The sequence below is a fragment of the Rattus norvegicus genome, chromosome 18, assembly GCF_021556685.1.
Source record: "Rattus norvegicus strain SHRSP/BbbUtx chromosome 18, alternate assembly SHRSP_T2T, whole genome shotgun sequence".
NCBI lineage: Eukaryota > Metazoa > Chordata > Mammalia > Rodentia > Muridae > Rattus > Rattus norvegicus.
In genome coordinates this window covers 63892720-63912630 of record NC_141551.1, presented here as the reverse complement: position 1 = coordinate 63912630, position 19911 = coordinate 63892720, and the positions used below count along the sequence as shown (strand labels likewise).

General features: G+C 40.3%; 1 protein-coding gene across 3 annotated transcripts in view; it reads left to right on the top strand.

Annotated features, from left to right (window-relative positions):
* The window catches only part of Mims1 (mitochondrial inner membrane scaffold 1), a 39724-nt gene that overhangs the window by 2532 nt on the left and 17281 nt on the right, over window positions 1-19911 (top strand).

Below are 19911 nucleotides of genomic sequence, written 5' to 3'. Positions count from 1 at the left end.
TTGGCTTTCAAGGTGATCCTATCAATACCAACCTCTATTTCAACTTAAAAATAGTTATAAATGCTTCAGTCTTGTTTCTAACTTTCCTGTTGATTTTATATTGCTGGGGAAAAAAAACTGACAATACAGATGCTGTACTGGGTGTTTCCAGAGGTGACATTTAAAAATATTTTTTATTGATGTCATTGTGACGGACTCCATAGACACTTTTTAAACCTCAGTATGTTTGACCATATTCTGTCATTATATCCTCCACCTATTCCCCCACACACACCTGCCCCTTCCTTTCTCTAAGATACTCCTACTTTGACTCTGATGTTATATTCTTGTTCGCATACATAGATGCTTTTATCTATAAAATCTAGGATCCACATATGAGCAAAACACAGCAATGCTTGTCTTGTTTAGTCAGGCTTATTTCACCTAACATAATGACCTCCAGTTGTATGTATTTCCTGGCAAATGACAGTATTTCATACTTTGTATTTGTGTGTGTGTGTGTGTGTGGTGCATTGAGTGCAGGAAGGAGTATGGAATTCAGTAAACAACCTCGACTGTCAGTCTTTGCTTCTCACTTGCTGGAGACATGGCCTCTCTGTGGTACCAGTGGCCTAAGCTTTCGGGGATTGTCCTGTGTTCTCCCAGCTCACTATAGGGTCACTGAGATTAAAGACAGGCACCAAGGGGACCAGCTTTTGCATGAGTTCTGACAAGTCTAATTTAAGTCATCACAAATGCAGGCAAACACTTTACGCACTGAGCAATCTTCCCAGCCCCATGGTTTCATTCTTTATGGCTAAATAAAATCATTTTGTATATGCGCCATATTCCCTGCATCCATTGATCTGTTAATTTACACTTGGGCCCAGCCCAGAGTTGGCTGCTGTATGTAGTGATGCAGTAAGCATGACTGTGGAAGTAACCCTGTAGTATATGGGCTTGTAGTTTTTTCTTCTGTTTGGGGTGAGCATATTGCCTGGAATGGTATCACTATCACTAAATCTATATGGTAGTTCTGGCTTTTGTTTTTTCTGTATTGGCTGAGCTGATCTACATTTTCATCACTAGTGTATAAAGATTCCCTTGTCTACAAGTAACAATATTTGCTATTTTAATATCTCTGGGTGGTCTGTGCATATTATGTCAGTGTCTGTATCTGTGTATTGAGTATTGTGGGCATTTGGACATCATAGGACAATCTTGGATCTTGATTCTTGTCTTTCTACCTTCGGTTTTTACTGTTGACCCATAGATCTCATGTGTTCTGCCTTTCTTACTTTCGTCTGACTGTTATAATTCATCTACCTTGTTTCCAGGACAATGTTCTGTCTCTGGTTTGTTTTATTAGTGAGAATTTCCACTGAAATTGTTATTTGGTGAGGTTTTTGAAAATTTCTAATTTTTTTATGTCTATCCCCCCCCCATTTCGTGTGTGTGTGTGTATGTGTGTGTGTGTGTGTGGTATGTAGTGTGCATGCCTGTGTATTTACATGTTTGCATTGTGTGCAAGCGAGCATGCATGTAGAGTCCCAAGCCTGATATTTTCGTTAAGGCAGGGTCTTGCTCACCCGTGTGAGCCTGGCTAGCCAGCTTGCTCTAGGACCCCTCTCTCTGCCTTCCTTCCAGGCTGGAATTCCAGGCAGTCCACCATGCCCACCCAGCACTCCCATAGGTTCTGGGTATCTGAACTCCAGGCCTTAGGCAGAGTCAGCCCTCTCTCCATCACCAGTGTTTGTGTTTCTTTATTGAATTCACTTTTCATATCTTTCTTAGTTCATCCAAAGTAATCTCTTTGAAATCAATATGTTGGTTTTGATCTTGTTAAACATTCTTACAGTCATTCTTTTGAATTGTTTGAGACTCCATTGGCCTCACTCACAGTGGAATTTGTTACTGTAGAATGAGTATGTTGTGTACAAGTCATGTTGCTTTTATTTTTCATGTCCCTTAAATTTCTGCATTGAGAATTTTCCCAGATAGGGTCCTTGGTTTGGTGTCTGAATCCCCTCGGGTCTTTCTGTCTGAAGTGTTGTCCATATTCAAGCAGACTGGCTTAGAGCAGGTTTGAGATTTACTTACTCAACAGCACAGCGGAGCCAATCCTCCACCTGGGTGCTCAGGACACTGAGCCCAGTTCCCAGCACCACCCTAACACAATACAATCTGCAGAGAAAACTGTAACAGATGAAGACATCCACTAAGAAAATACATTAATAGGCACTTAGAAACAAAACGATACTCTGTTAACCTCCAGGGACTTTCAGAGAATAAAGGAGCTGCCACAGTGTTGTGCAGAGTGCAGGTTCCTTACAAAGGGAAGGAAAGGAGAAAAACAAGCATATACATAGTGTCACAAGGGAGGGGAAAGATAACTGAAGGGAGAAAGATGCCATACGGCTCTTCCTTCTGTCCTTCTGAACCTTTTGTTTTCCTTTACTTTTCTTTTCAAGCCTGACTTTCCCACAGGCTAGTCTGAGGTTACCAGCCTCAGTCTTCTGAAGGCAGGATGTTTCAGTTTGACTGGATTCATATTCCTTTTCTCAGTCTAGCTTTAGTTGGACTTGAACTCTTTTCTTTCTTGAACATACCAAATAACTTTGGAAATGTGATATACTAGTGCATTGGCCCCTGCTCATTTTCATACGCACTGGTTAACCTTTATATTATAAAAAGACTCACTGGTCTATGTTGTTTTATGTTTGTTTGTCTGTTTTGTTGGTTTTTGGTTTTGTTTTTTTAATGTTTTTTACTCTGTAGTCTAATTCAAAATAGATGTTTGTCTGACCACCAAACCCTTTTTTTAAAAAAACCAGCTTTGGATAGCAGATTTCTAAACACTCTTTCCTCTTTTTTCACAATATCTATAACATAGTTGCATAGTTGGACTAGCTTTAAAGTTAAAATCATTCTATAAGCACTGGTGAAATTAAAAATACAGGCAACAGGTAAGTCCTGTGAGAAGGCCTTTGAAGGTTGTGCCTGGTCTCCGTGCCCTCTGTCCCTGCTTCCTGTCTCCATAGGTAAACTCTCTCAAATACCCTTATTGCCTTGTTCTGCCCTCTGTGGTGTGAAAATCAGTGGACCCAAGAGCTATAAGTAAATGTCTACAACTATAAGCCAAAAATTGCACCTTGAAAAGCATCTTCCCTCTATAGTCTCTGTACCTTTCCGCCGGCCACTCCTGCCTGAACCTAGAATAACCATCCCGCTGTATCTCCATGAGTCTCAATTGTAGACTCAATAACATATCCTGGGTGATCATCACGCCATCACTCCAGTTCATACCATTTTCTTATTCTCCTCCTTAATATTCAGTAGACATGTAACTCATGATTGTTAATTGTTTCTCATATCATGAAATATTTACCTTTCAAGACTTAACCGGAGGCTGTGACCATATTTTTCAGATTGGTTGCCCGAAGGGTTACAGCTCTATGTACTGTTCAGTGCTTCATCAATAAAAACGTATTTATGTAGTTTAGTCTCATGACTCTTCCTGGGAAGGCATAAGCATATATCTAAAATGAGGACAAAGAAACAGTTCTATCCAAGTCTAGCTCAGAGAGGGGCCTCCAACTGTCCGAGTCAGAGAGCTTTCTCCCTCTAGGAATGAATGTTTTAATTCATAAATTAAATAACTACAGGACATTTTATGACTATTTTACTTTGGTATAAGAGGCTTAACAGGAAACAGTGCACTCTGGTCCATAGCCCTGGAAGGGCGACAGGAGTGACATTAACATTAACGTTAACAGCCGTGCATTGGGTGATGGGAGATGTTTGCTAAATATTTCATGGTGCTTTGCTGTTACTGACCTAAAGCAGTAGAGGGCTGGTGTAGGAGGTGGAGTTAGGACAGCAGACTGCCAGGACAGGAAAGCAGCCGGGATGCTGCTTTGGCCTAAGATACCATCTGCTCATCTATACCTGCTTACCTGCACCAGCTAGTATGTCAACTTGACACAAGCTAGGGTCGTCAGAGAGGAGGGGGCCTTGATTAAGAAAATGCCTCCGTGGGTTGGGGATTTAGCTCAGTGGTAGAGCGCTTGCCCTGGGTTCAGTCCCTAGCTCCGAAAAAAAAAAAAATGCCTTCGTAAGATCCAGTTGGAGGAAAGCTTGTGAGGCATTTTCTTAATTAGATGTGGAGAGCCCAGCCCATTGTAGGAGGGCCCATCCCTAGACTGGTGGTCCTGGGGTCTATAAGAAATCAGGTTGAACAAACAAGTAAGCAGAACCCTGCATGGCCTCTATATCAGCTCCTCCCTCTGCATCAGCTCCTGCCTTTGTATCAATCAGCTGCTGCCTCCAGGTTCCAACCCTGTGTGAGTTCCTGGTCTGGCCTCCTTCAGTGATGATCTATGATATCGAAGTGTGAGCCAAATAAACCTTTTCCCCCAACTTGGCTTTGGTCATGGGGGACATTACCCAAGTATTTTCAGGAACCAGGGGTATGTTTGTGCTAATTCATATTCAGACATATTAAGATGATACATGCAGATACATGGTATCAATTATAGTTTAAGAAATGCTGTAAAGTTAAAAAGACCTTAAAGTAGTGGTCAGGAAGAGGCAGACTAAGGAATATATGATGATAATGTGAATAAAAATACTATGCAAAGTGCATTCTTACCCTTTGTCCTGGTTAGGGTTTTACTGCTGTGAAGAGACACCATGACTAAGGCACCTCTTACATAGGCAAACATTTAATTGATGGTAGCTTACAGTTTGAGGCTCAGTCCACTGTTGCTGTGGTGTGAAGCACGGCGGCCTGTGCAGGAGGAGCTAAGGCTTCTAGATCTTCATCCAAACGCAACCAGGGGGAGACTGCATTTCCTGTTGTGCAGAGCCTGAGCATAGGAGATCCTCAAAGCCCATCCCCATAGCCACACCCTTCCTCCAACAAGGCCACACCTCCTAACTGTGCCATTTCCCATGGGCCAAGCATTCAAACACTGGAGTCTGTGGGGGCCAAACCTATTCAAACCTCGACATTCCACTCCCTGCCCCCCTCCCGATAAGCTTGAAGCCATAACATAATGCAAAGTGCTTTTAGTCCAACTTCAAAAGTCCCCGTGGTCTATCATAGTTTCAACAGTGTTTAAAGGTCCAAAGTTCAAAGTCGCTGCTGAGAGATTTATGCTATCTCTTAACTATAATCCCCTGTAAAGTCAAAGTCAAAAGGCAGATCACACACTTCGAACATCACAGATTGTGTATTACCATTCCAAAACGTAGAGATGGGAGCACAGTGAGGAAATACTAGACCAAAGCAAGACCAAAACCCAGCAAACCCCAAACTCCGCATCTCCACGTCTGATGTCAAAGCGCTCTCAGATCTCCAGATGCTTTCAGCTTTGTTGACTGCAACACGCTTCTCTATCGGGCTGGTTCCACTCGCTCTTAGCAGCCTTTTTGGCAGGTATCCCATGGCTCTGATATCTCTAACATCTTGGGGTCTCCAAGGCAACTAAGTTACAGCTTCATGCAGTGGCCTCTCTGGGCCTTCTTGCAGGGACACCCTGCCAATACATCTGGCCTCAGTGATTTTTCTTAAGTAGCAGAAGATGATTCTATAACCCCTTCTATCCCTGACTCTAAAGCTAGAGCCATATTGCCAAAGCTGGCAAGTTTTTCTGCTTGCTGGGGCTGGAACATGGTCCCTTTGTTCAATTACATTATCTCCGGTTCTCTGTTTTCCAGGGTCTTCTTCACTGCCTAAGCTTGGCTGTCCTGGAACTTGTTCTGTAGACTCAACTGGTCTTAAACTCAGAAATCTGCATGCCTCTGTCTCCTGAGTACTAGGATTAAAAGCATGTATCGCCCTGTCTTGGCCTAAGCTATTCTTTAATAGATCTTTATAAGTATTGCCACTGGGCATCAAGATCTGGATTAAAAGCTTATGTTGATCCAGATCAAAAGCCTGTGATATCTCACATCAAGATCTGTGTCAAAGGCCTTTGTCTTCCAGACTCAAGATCAGGCTCATGGACATGTTGTCTTCTTGCCTCAAGATCTGGTTCACTGGTGTGCCCTCCATTTCTGGATTGTAGTTCATTCCAGATATAGTCAAGTTGATAACCAAAATTAGCCATCATAATCTACCCTTTGTCAACCTGACACATATCTCCCTATATCCAAATGAAACTTGATATAACTATCCTCATATAACCACAAAGGCATTGTAAATTTAGAATAGGTGGCAAAGTCCCTTGGGGAATAACCAGTGGAAGCTTAGCTGGGTGAGATCATGCCCCAAGGTCACCCACTACTCCTTTAATTCCCTTTAATATCTTTAAGCTGTTTATCTCCTCGATCACCGGATTTGGCTACATTCCACTTCCTGATACCCTTTACATAACTGAGCATACTGTAACTTCTGGTTCTCCTGCTTCTCCCTCCCCAGTGCTGAAATTGTCGGTGTACACCACCACACATGTTTTATGCCTTGCTGGGGATCAAATGTAGGGGCTTGGCTTGGCTTGGTTTGGTTTGATTTAAGACAGGGCTTCTCTGAGTAGCTCTGGCTATCCTGGAACTTGCTCTGTAGACTAAGTTAGCCTTGAACATGCCTGTGCCTCCTGAGTGCTGGGATTAAAGGCATGTGCCACCACAGCCCAGCCAAACCTAGGGGGTTTTGTTGGTGGTGGTGGCAGTGGCAAAGGTTTTGGGGGGTATTATTTTACTTTATTGAGTGATTTCTAGAGTGTCTGCACCACTTTGTATCCTCACCAACAGTCAATATGGGTTCCTCTTTGGCACAGCCCTGCCAGCATGTGTTGTCATTGTTTTTGATCTTGGCCGTTTTGACTGTGGTTAGATGAAATCTCAACCTTATTTATATTTGCCTTCCCTGATTGTTAAGAATGAGGAAGACTTTTGAGCTACTTCTTCTTCGTCACTTTTAGTTCTTCTTAGAATTTTATGCCTGCTAGCCTCGCAGGCTTGTTTTTAACATTGGATCTCTCTGAATGACCCAGTCTAGTCTGGTTGGGGTTGTATAAGACAGTATTAGATGAGAGCAAGGCGTCAAGTTTGAATTGTCTTCTCATAGAAGATTCTCTCGGTATCATTGAAAAGGCAGTCTGTTCTCTTCAGTGTTTATTTTGGGGTCTTGTATTAAGAATCAGATGCCCATACATATGAGGGTTTTATTTCTGGGCTATTTTGTTTGATTTAGCTTTGTGGCTTATTCCTTTTAGGCATTTCTTGTGGCTTAAGTTTGAGTGTTTTGCCTGCACATATGTATGTAGACATATGTGCCTAGTTCCTATGGAAGCCAGAGGATGTGAGAATCCCTGGAACTGGGTCAGGTCCAGGAGTCACCCTACAAACCACACACACAGACACCCATCTCAGTCAGACAAGTATAGTTTATTGAACACATACCCTAACTGATCGATCAGAGATGTAGCTCAGACTCAGGAGCTGAAAGCTACAACCCCAAATGTTTCTCAGGGTCAGTTTATATAGGCAAAAAAAAAAAAAAAAAAAAAAAAAAACCTAATAAGCTCATAAGCGGGCGAGGGGAGGGCTGCAGGCCTTTTTCCGAGTCTTTCTTTTTTAGTAGTTTTAGACATAACAGTTCAAGCTGACCTCTATTTTGGTTGGTCCTGAGTGGAGCTTGTGGTGGAATTTAAGATTAACAAACTTCACAACATACAGAACAGGGTATGTGCTGAGCATGACCCTGCTCTGAGCCAAGCTACCTTTCTGTGTCAGTGACAATATGAAATCACAGGCAGACATGGAACAAAACGGCTACAGCTATGTGTGCTAGGAGCAGGCTCCAACAACTAGAGTAACAGGCTCACGGATGTCTGACTGTTAACGAAAGCATCAAGCGGTTTGATTAGTGCGGCTGTGTGCATCTTTGCTGTTTGCCTGTGGTTGGTAGGATTGTACTTGAGAGCTTTGTGTGTGTGTTGGGGGGGGGGCGCTTTTTATCTTCCCCCTTTTTTTTTTAAAATAGAGATTCCACTAAACTTTTAAATGCTGTAGAGGTTTTAACAGTGGTAATTCTGCTGGTCCTTGATAGAGAGAAGTCTTTCCTTTTGGTGTGTGTTTTTAATTTCTTTCATTAAAAGTTTCGTAAGTGTGAAGGGTTTGTTTTTCTTCCTTCCTTAAATATATCCTCAAGTTGTTTGTGAATGGGATTGTTTAGAAATGTTTTAATTTTAGTTTTTTCATACAATATATTCTGAGCACAGTTTCCCTTCCTCCAGCTTTTCCAGATTCTCTCCACCTCCTACCCACCCAACTCCCCAGCCTTTTTCCCTGCTGCCCCATCTCTCTTTTGGGGGAGGAGAACAGGCAAACAGCAACAACAACAAACCATGCTGGACAGTGGTGCACGCCTTTAATCCCAGCACTCGGGAGGCAGAGGCTGGTAGATCTCTGATTTCAAGTCCAGCCTGGTCTACAGAGGAAGTTCCAGGACAGCCAGGACTGCACACAGAAAACCTGTCTCAAAAATCCAAGCCAGAATTAAGAGAAGAAAAAAAAAGAAAGGCAGAAGAAAAACCCAGAGACAGATCTGCACACACACACTAGAAAATACAAAAACACAAAATCAGAAACCATAATATATAAGCAAAAGACCAATAAGACAAAGATTGGCCGAGCAGCAGTATGAGACAAAAAGTCTACAAAAATACCATAATTAATTTTCTCTTAATCATCTACCATTGGGCGTGGGGCTACCCTTAAGTGATACTACATTGGACAAAACTAATTTTTCCTTTGCAAACAGATGTCATTTGAGAATAGCTTCTTGGTTAAGGATGCCACTCATGTTATGTCCTCTCAGAGCTGGGACTTGATCTGGCTGGAACCCGTACAGTCCCTGTGAGACTATGTGTGCCAGTCCTGTTGTTTCCTGTCAGATGCTGTTTTCTTAGTCCGGTTCTCCAGCCCTTACAGTCCTTCAGCCTCTACTACTCATAGCTCCCTGAGTCCTGAGGTGAGGGGAGGCATCCCCTTTAAGACTGTTTCAAAGTCTCTCACTGTGTACCCAGCTGTGGGTCTCTGTGTCAGTTCCCACCTCCTGCAGGAGGAAGCTTCTCTGATGATGACTGAGCAGAACACTGATCTGTGGGTGTGGCAGAATAGATAAGAAGTCATGGGGCTGGGGATTTAGCTCAGTGGTAGAGCACTTGCCTAGCAAGCGCAAGGCCCTGGGTTCGGTCCCCAGCTCCAAAAAAAAAAAAAAAAAAAAAAAAAAAGAAGAAGAAGAAGAAGTCATGTTGTTGCTGTGTTCCTTTGACAGGGCCACACTATTCAGTCCTCCCCGAGGCCCACAGACTACCCAGTCAGGTTCTTAGCCACCTGAGTGGTGTCAGCCTGGGCTCCATCTCATGGAGAGGGCCTTAAATCCAGTCAGAGAGTGGTTGGCTGCTCCCATGTTTGCACCGTCATGCAGGCTGGTCACCATTGTAGATGGCAGGGTTTCTAGTTGGTAAAAAGCATACACCTTCCAGGACTGAACAATAGTCAGTAGGAGTTAAGACTCTAGTTAGGAATTAGCTCAACTTCTCTTTTCAGTGAAATAGGTAGGTGTTGTCTTCAGCAGTGAGGCCTAACCATCAGTTTGTAGAAGGCAACAGCTTTGGCAACAGCCTGAAATATTTGGGGGTTTCCATGGGGCTGCTTTAGTCAACAACTCAACTAGACTAGACAAAACCCATTCCCAGAACTGGAGGCTTCCTTTGAAGGTGAAAGATGTCTAGTTGGATTGTTTGGTGACTATTTACATTTCTTTCATATGCTTAAATATTTGAAGAAGCCTTTACAGTACTGGGTTTCCATATAACCTCTCAAATGGCTCTCAGTGTTATTGGTCCTCTCATATTCCGTCCCTTACCCCATCCTCCTCTCCATCCCTACTTAATCCTCCTGCTCCAACCCCTAGACCCCTGTCTCTCTGTAACTATATATTCTACTTCTGCTTCCTTGGGAGATCTCCCTTCTTCCTAATCCCTTACTCTACACCTAATCTGTGGTTTCATGGGTAGTAGCTTGCCTGTCAAATGTTTGAAACTAGCATCTACATATAAGAGACTACAAACAATAATCTTTTCTTTTGAGGTCTGAGTTACCTCATTCAGGATGATGTTTTTATAATTCCATCCATTTACCTGCAATTTTCATAATTTTATTTTTAACAGCTAAGTAATATTCCACTGTGTAAATGTGCCGCACTTTCATTATCCAGTCATTTGTTAATGGCTGTCTAGACTGTTTCCAGTTTCTGGCAGCAGTGAACATGGATAAGCAAGGATCTCAGTAGTAGAATGTAGAGTCCTTTAGGTACATTTCCAAGAGTGGTATGGCTTGATCGTGAGGTAAATTGACTTCCATCTGCCTGAGAAGCCACCACACTATTTCCATAGTGACTGTACAAGTTTGCACTCCCACCAACAACCTCTGAGTGTCCCCCCACCCCACCTCCTTGCCAGTACAAGCTGTCATTGTTTAATTGATCTTCGCCATGCTGATCAGAGTAAGATAAACTCTCAAAACAGTTTTGAACTGTATTTGCCTGATGACGAAGGATGAGAACATGTTCCCCGCCATTTGTGTTTCTGTCTTTTGAGAATTCTGTTTAGTTCTGTACCCATTTTTAATTGGCTTATTTGTTTTATTGATGTCCAGTTTTCTTTTTTAATTCTTCATGTACTTTAGATATTATTCCTCTAGCAGATGTGTAATTGGTGCCTTTTCCTATTCTGTAGCCTGCCACTTTGTCCTAATGATGGTGTCCTTTGTCATACAGAAACTTTCCATTTTGATGAGGTCCCATTATTATTGTTGATCTTAGAGAAAAATCTGGTTTACTTCTGCCAATGATTTAAGACTATTCCAACCTTCTTTTCTATCAGATTTGTCATATTTGGCCTTAAGTTGAGGTCCTTAATCATTTGGAGTTGAGTTTTGTACAGGTAATAAATCTATATCTATTTGCATTTTTCTGTGGATAGCCATTCAATCTGACCAGCATCAATTGTTGAAGATGCTATCTTTTTTACAGTGTGTATTTTTTGGCTTGTTTGTCAACAATCAGGTAACCATAATTTTGTGAACTTCTGGCCTAGGTCTTCAGTTCAGCTCCGTTGCTGGGTGTGGTTTTCTGTTCTCATTGCTGTAGTTCTGGCATAACTTGGAATCTGTAATGTTAATGCCCCGAGTGGTTCTTTAGTGTTCAGGATTGTTTTCACTATTCTGGTGTTTTGGGTTTTCATATGGGACTGAGAATTGTTTTTTCACTTTTACTTGAAGAATTGTCTTGGAATTTTTTGAGAGGGATTACATTGAATCTGTAGGTTGATTTTTTTTTTTTAAGTGGCCACTTTCTTTATATTAATCCTACCAGTCCATGAGCTGGAAGATTGTTTCCATCTTCTCATGCCTTCTCCAGTTTCTTTCTGTATTATCTCAGTTTTTATTATACAAATCTTTCAGTTCCTTGGTTATAGTTATCCCTCAGTAGTCTTGTTTTGCTGTTTGTTTTCCTTGAGGTAACTGGGAAAGGTATTGTTCCCATTTCTTTCTCAGTCTGTCATTTTTATATAGGAAGGCTAATGATTGTGTTAATTTTTTATTCTGCTACTTTGCTGAAAATGTTTCTTAGCTGTAGAAGCCTTCTGGTAGAGTTTTTAGGGTCATTTATATATATAATCATTTCATTTGACTTCTTTCTTTCCTATTTTTGTCCCTTGATTTCCTTTAGTTTTCTGATTGCTCTATCTAAGGTTTCAAGTACTGTATTGAGTGGGTATGGAGAGAGCGGGCAGCCTTGTCTTGTTCCTGATCTTAATGGAATTGCTTTGAGTTTCTGTCTGTTTGGGTTGATATTGGCTTTGGACTTGCTTGTAGCCATAGTTTTTTCCAAGACTTTTTTTTTTTTTTTTTTTTTTTTTTGGTTCTTTTTTTCGGAGCTGGGGACCGAACCCAGGGCCTTGCGCTTCCTAGGTAAGCGCTCTACAAGACTTTTATCATAAAAGGATGTTGGATTTTGTTGCAGTTTGGTCTTTTGCTGTGTACTGTAATACTGAACACTGGCCCCCACAGCCTGGTTGCCCCCAAGGGATAAGAGAATTTGCACATATACAAGTGGTGCTATGTAACCCCGTGCCCCTTCCCCCCAAGTTATTCCTAATAACTTGGTAATAAAGATGCCTATAGCCAATAGCTGGGCAGAAGAGAGATAGGTGGGGTTTGGGTTCCTGGGCTTAGAGTCTGAGGAGACCACAAGGAAGGAGAGAGACCATGGAGTAGGTGAGTTATGAAAACATGGCCATGAGAGCTGGCCAGTTGGAGTTAAAAGCAGCTCAGATGAAACATGGCACGTTATAATTCAGGGTTATTGATGGGAAGAAGATTCTAATAACTTAGAGGATAGATCTCTGCCCAGCTCTAGAGCTGATTAAGGCCTATTATAAATATAAAGGTTGTGTATATTTTATCTGGGAGCTGAATGATAAAAGGTAAGGTAGAAAACCCTTAAGATTAAATAATTACAACAGGATTTTGTCAAGCCTTTTCTGCATGTAACAAGTTTATCATGGTTTTTATCTTTCAGCCTATTGTGTAGAATATTGATTTACATGTGTTGAACCATTTGTGCACCTCTGGAGTGAAAACTACTTGGTCATTGTTGATAATCATTTTGATATGTTCTTGGATTCTGTTAACAAATACTTTATTAATCTATTTTGCATCTGTTTTCATAAGGGATATTGTCTATAGTTTCCTTTCTTTATTAAGTCTTTGTGTGGTTCAATTATCAGGGTAATTGTGACCTTATAAAAAGAATTAGACAGTATTCCTTCAGTTTCTATTTTAGGGGATAATTTGAGTAGTATTGGTGTTAATTATTCTTTGAAGATCTGGTTAAATTCTAGCTGACTCCATCTAGCCCTGGCCTTTCTTTAGTTTAGTTGTGAGACTCTTAATTACAGCTACTTCACAGGGGTTATGGGTCTGTTTAATTTGCTTATCTAATCTTCATTTAACTTTAATAAGTCTTCTGAGTCAAGAAGTGCATTCATTTATTTTAGGTTTTCCTGTTCGGTTGAGTACAGACTTTTCTTTTTTAAGTATGTTCTTAAGATCTCTGGATTCCCCCCGTTTCTATTGTGATGTTCCCCTTTATATCTCTAATTTACTTATTTGGGTCTTCTCTCTATCTTTTAGTTAATTAGGCTAATGGTTTATCAGTATTATTGATTTTCTCAAAGAACCAACTCTTCCTTTCATTGATTCTTTATATTTGTTTCTACTTTATTTATTTCAGCTGTTTGAATATCTCATGCTATCTACTCTTTTGGGTGTTATTCCTTTTTTTTTTTTTTTTTTTTTTAGAGCTTTCATGTGTGACACTAAGTTCTTAATATGAGATCTTTTTTTTTTTTTTAATGTCAGTATTTAGTGCTAGAACTTGCCTCCTAGAACAACCATCATTGTGTCCCATAGGCTTGGGTGTGTTGTGTATTCATTTTCATTCAATTCGAGAAAGATTTTAATATTTTATTTCTGTCTTGACTCATTTTTCATTAAGTTGTGAATTGTTTGGTTTCCGTGAATTTCTATACTGCTGTTTTTAATCCATGATCATCAGTAAGATTGCAGGGTACTTCAGATTTCTTATATATGTTAAGATTTGCATTGTGCCTAGGTATATGATCAATTTGGAGAAAGTTTCGTGGGCTGCTCAGAAGGAGGTGTTTGGGTAAAATATTATGTAAATATCAGCTCAGCCTCTTTGATTTATGATGTTAACTAAATGTCTCTGTTTAGTTTTTAACTGAAGGACTTGTATGTTGTTGACAGTGGAATATTTAAGTCATCCACTATCCTAGGTGAAGATCAGTATGTGATTTTAGCTTAAGTAGCATTTCTTTTATGAATTTGGATGCCCGTGTGTTTAATGCCTTAATGTTTAGAATTGCAGCATCTTGATGGATTTTTTTCCCCTTTGGTAAGTATGTAGTGTCCTCCCCTATCTCTTCTCATTAGTTTTGAAGTTTTATTTTGTCAGATATGAAAATGGCTATATCTGCTTAGTTCTTGTGTCCATTTGCTTAAAATACCCTTTTCCATCCTTTTACCCTGAGGTGATGTCATTCCTACATGTTACAGTGTGTTTCTTGGATGCAACAGAAAGCTGAATTCTGCTTTCTGAACCAGTCTGTTAGTTTGTCTTTTTATTGGGGAATTGAGAGCATTATTATTGTTGAAAGTTATCAATGAGCTGTGTTTATTGATTTTCTGTCATTTTGTTGTGGAATGGGTTTTCCCTCTCTTTTGATTTACTGGCTTTGATTTACTTAACCTTTATATTTTCTTGGATGTGTTTAGCCTCTTCAGACTGGAGTTTTCCTTCTAGTGCCGTCCATAGAGCTAGATTTTAAGATAAACATTGCTTAGCTTGGGGTTTAGCATGTATTTTTCCTCCATTTGTGATGGATAATCTACCCTAGCATCTGTGGCCTCTTAAGTTTGTGGTACATTTGTCCAGGCCCTCCTGGCTTTTAGAGTCTCCATTGAGAAGTCATATGTTATTCTAAAGGGACTTCCTTTTATGTTACTTGGTCTTTTTCCTTTTCAACTTTTAAAGTTCTTTCTTTGTTCTGCACATGTACTGTTTTGATTATTATGTGTTATGGGGAGTTTCTTCTCTGGTCCTGTATGTTCGGTGTTCTGTGTGCATCATATAACTTGGTAATACATCTCCTTCCTTAGGATATTTATTGAACACATGTTTTTTTCTATATAAAGATATCTATAAAGATAATCAAAATTTTCATTAATTTTGGGGAAATTTTCCTCTATGGTTTTCTTGAAAATATTTTCTGTGCCTTTGACTTCTCTTCCTATCATCTGAGGATCTGGTCTTTTCATAGTGTCCTAGATTGCCCTTGTGTTTTATGCCTGTTTTGTGGTTTCTGTGGGGTTTGTTGTTGTTATTTATTTGTTTTGTTTTTGATTTAACATTTTCCTTGACTGAAACATCTGTTTCTTCTGCCTGCTTTTCAACACCTACAGTTCTCTTTTCATGTCTTGTACTCTGCTGGTGAAGCATCTTTCCCAATTTTTCATTTCAGTTTTCTCTCAGTTGGGGTTTTCTTTATTGATTCTATTTCTATGTGAAGTTTTTTTTATGTTATGAATAGTTTTCATTATTTTGTTCCACTGTTTCTCTTTTCACAAACTTTACTATGCTATTTGTTCATTTTTTTTCTGTAATGTCCCTGACATAGTCATAATTGCTGTTTTGAACTCCTTGTCTTATGCTTCAGCCATATTACCTTCCTCATGGCCTAGTTAGTAGGGTTAATGGTTCCTAGTGGAAGCATATTGTTTGGGCTGTTAGTACTCCTGGTTTTTGTGCTATTTTCTAGGCATCTGGAGTTCTGATAACTAACGTGATTCTAGCTGTTGATATATGATCTTATCTTGAAGTAGGAGAGCTGCAAGCTGGTTATTACAGAGCTGAGGGAGAGAATGCAGGTCATAATGGAGGACAGGAAGGATAATGTGAATTGCTAGCCTTGTTCCCAGCTTAGTATGGCCACTCCCCAGTTCTAGGTAGAAGATGTGTCTTGTTATCTGAGGCTTCTGACATAATGCAGTACAAATGGGCTAGAAGGTCCACTGGAAGGAGAAAGCTGGGACTACACCAAGGATAGGTGCAATTCTCAAGGAATACATGTTTTTAATTGATAAAAATGATAGATTCTATATGTTAATTTTTGGACCATGCAGCTTTATTAACTTTGTCAATTCTGCAAATCTTTGGTAGACTCAGCTCTTTATATGGATCATATCATTGGCAAACAAAGACAATCTCACTTCTCTTCATATACATGTGCCTTTTACCTCTTTCCCTTCATAATTGCTGTATTGAAAAGGAGTAAATAAATATCCCTGTGTTCAGATATTAGAAGAACCACTTCCGGTTTTCCTCATTTTAGTATGTCATTGGCTTTAGGTTTGTTGTATGTAGAAGTTGCTGATTCTTCCGTACTTGATCTGTTTGGGATATTTATTGAATACATGCCTTTTGTATATAAAGATGTCTATAAAGATAATCAAAGTTTTCATTAATGTTGTTAGGTCTTTTAATTTTCATACTGAACCGTTACTGAATCCCAGCAGTAAATCTTACTTGTTATGCTGTATAAATTCTTGACTGTGTAGTTAGAATTGATTTGCAAGTATTTTGTTAGGGATTTTAATATTCTTGTTAGGGATTTTAATATTCTTGTTCATCAGTTATACTAGTTGTATCTTTGTCTAGTTTTAGTGTCAGAGTAATGCTTATACAGTGAAATCTAACTTTAATTGGAATATAGTGTCCAAGTCACCTTGAAATAGAAGATATCGAGTTGCTATCCTGTGAGAAATTGTATGGTGTGTGTGTGTGTGTGTGTGTGTGTGTGTGTGTGTGTGTGTGTGTGTGTGTGTGTAAGAAAGGGAGGAACACATTTGGTCACAGAGTGTTGATGATGAAAGTAAGGAGAAGGGGGAATGGGGTTTTATAATGTTGTCCCCTGCCCTTTACACTAGGATTTTGATTGGGTCAATAAGAAAGTAGCCATGGTTTGAGCAGCTCAGGATGAGAAGATGAAGAAGGGAAGTGTCAGTGTGTAGTAATGTCCTCTAATCATCATATGATTTCTAGGATGAAAATAGTGGTAGCTGCATTGTAAGGGAGAGGATAAAAACTAACAAAGGCCTGGAGCTTGATTATTTCTCATAGAAACTTCAGATTGTCATCAAGATGCTACCTGCCAAAAGTGAGTTGACTCAAAAAACCGTTCATTACCCCAAAGGAGATAAGTGTTTATTATGGATCCAGATGAGAATGATGATGTCATGGGAACACAGATTTAGGCTGCTCCAGATTACAGGTTCCAGTTTAGTGATGGTTTCTTATTATCAGAACACAGGAAATCATAAGTCAAGACACTTTTCAAATACATCCTGTAAATGAGGTGCAGCAAAACAGGAAGTCTCTGCTATTGGCCTCAAGTATTCTCTCTGGACATTCTTAGTCTTTTGACTAGTTTCTGCCTGATAGTTTTTATCTGATAGGCATAGTTTATTAGGTCACATAGGAGGGCAAACAATGATTAAGAAGACCAAAATTGGTTCAAGATAAATTGTAATTAAACTCTGGACCTGCAGCTGTTACTGGTAAATCAGGGTTTCTTTTTCTATTCTATTGGAAATTTGAGGAGTCCTTGAGGTTGTTAGTCTTGATTTTAAAAAAGAATTTAAGTGTAATTTAAAAACAAACTCAGAAAATCTCAAGGACAGTTTAATTAATTAAAAGAAAATACACACGCACACGCACACGCGCCCCCATCGGGCTAGAGAGATGGCTCAGTAGTTAGGAGCTCTTATTGCTCATACAAAGGACCCAAGCTCAGGCCTCATCACATGTACTCGGAGACTTACTGCCCTTAAGTCCTGCCCTCTGCAGGCACCACCCACATGGCACCATTGTGCGTACAGAGGTATATGTATACACACACAAATAGATAAGTAATAAGGTAAGTTTTTTCAAGGAAATGCTAATCCATTTGCCGTCTGTAAATCTTGGTGACTGCTCAGGAAGAAGGTAGAGAAGAGAGAAAAGTATGTAATATGTGAGTAGCTCCATGAAGTAGAGGAAGGCTTCAAAGAAAGAGTGGGAGAGGAGGAGGGGAGGAGAGGAAGAGAGGAGGAGAGGAGGAGAGGAGAGGGGGAGAGGGGGAGAGGGGGAGAGAAGGAGAGGGGGGGAGGAGGAGAGGGGGAGGAGAGGGGGAGAGGAAGAGGAGAGGGGGAGAGGAGAGGAGGGGAGGAGGAGGAGAGGGGGAGAGGAGGAGAGGGGGAGAGGAGGGGAGGAGGGGAGGAGGAGAGGAGGAGAGGAGAGGGGGAGAGGGGGAGAGGAGAGGAGGGGGAGAGGACGAGAGGAGAGGAGGAGGAGAGGAGGAGGAGAGGGGGAGAGGAGGGGAGGAGGGGAGGAGGAGAGGAGGAGAGGAGGAGAGGAGGACAGCATCTGAAAGGACGAGACAGAAGAAAGGAAAGGAAAAGTTACACCTCAGAAAGGAGAGCAGACTTAATAGACCTTGATGTGGTTCTGTAGCAGCTGCACAAAGCCGGGGTTCTGGGAAAGAGAAGTATTGTCACTGAAGGGATAAATATACCCTCCCAGCTCTTCAACATGACTGAAAGAATATCAGGCCTGAATGCTTCCTTGACTAGGTAATGAGGGGAGGAGTGAATTAAAACTAAGACCAGACACCTCTTAAATTTTAGGTCTTACATGGTCATCAAATGACAGGCACATATCAAACCAAGAGAAAACAAAAATAGGGCAATCTAAAGAAGGTGCACAAAATCTGTCAACTTCTATTTGGTTACTGGAAGAAAAACTTACCTTTATGTAAACATCATCATAAAATCACAAAAGGTCACAGAATTTTATTGGAGAGACGAACAGCAGACTCAAATATTAAAAGGTTACTTGTGTACCTTATAAAACTTAATATACAACACCTAGGGCACAATTAAGGTTGTAAGTCATTATAGCACATGACTATTTTGGATCATGGAGCATATATATACACAACATAATTTTATTCCAGTAGGAATCTGGAAAACTAAATTTCCATAACATCAAATAAATAATAAACTTTTTGAAAAAAGTATTTAGCTAACTTAGGATGATGGAAGGATGCAGACTGTCAAACAATCAGGTATATGGTACTGTTGCTTTACTGGATAAAATTGACTCCAAAAGAATTGGCAGGTATCCAAATTGGCAAGAACATATTGCCCAGAAATAGTGCTTACACAGAAGGGATGTTGGCTTCAGGTCAGGGCTTCACATAGAAGGGAGTCACAAAATGGAAATAGACTTGCCAGGATTCATTCGAAGGGCAGAACATACCATCCCAACATCAGAATAGAGTCCCACCTAGTCGGATAACACCCCTACCAGCCATGAGAGCTCAAGGAAAACTGAAATGGAGAGTTGCAGCCCTCAGACCCCACAATAGTATGGTCCTAGTAATGCCAGCCAGACAATCCATAATGGAAAAACAAGCCAAACTTTACAAATGTACAGACTCAGGAACAACGACAGTGGTTTAGCCCTGTGGTTCCACAAATGAACCCAAAAATTAGTGTAAAATAAATGGCAAAGACTTTTGGCCATGCCAGTATTGAAAAGGATTCCAAGAAACCTCAACTGACTATAACACAAATGAAAACACTAAAAAGAGCATAAACATAGAAGGCAAAATATGTGAAGTTAGTTAGGACAGTATTGCTACAAGCATATTTCTACCCATGACTTTTACAAAGAGAGAACAGGACACACTGGTAATTCTCAAGGGAAGGGAAGAACGGACAGTAAAGACCCACATGGTAAAATACTCCCCTTGAGCTATTATCTATTTAAAGGGCAGAAGGCACCCCTAGAATATATAAGTAGAAAATGGTTAGAAAGCACTTGCCAGTCTTCCAAGAAGACACAAGTTTCCAGCACTCATGTTGAATAACTTAAAGCTGCCTATAACTCCTGCTCCAGGAGGTCTGACAGTTTTCTGGCTTGCACAGGTATCTGCACATACATATTGAAATACAAATAAGTCTTTAAAAATTAAGTGAAAGGTAGGTAGAAACCAGAAAGTCATGTAGTATGAGATATGAGGGACATAAAACTCCTCTGGAAAAGTGTAAATTCACTTTCCCATACATACATACACACACACACACACACACACACACACACACACACACACACACACACACGCCAGGACACTTCTAACTTCATTATGTTGACAGACTACAGAACCAGTGCAAAATCAATGCTCATAAAAAAAAATATGAAGTATCAGTGTTTGGCATTTATACAGGCTC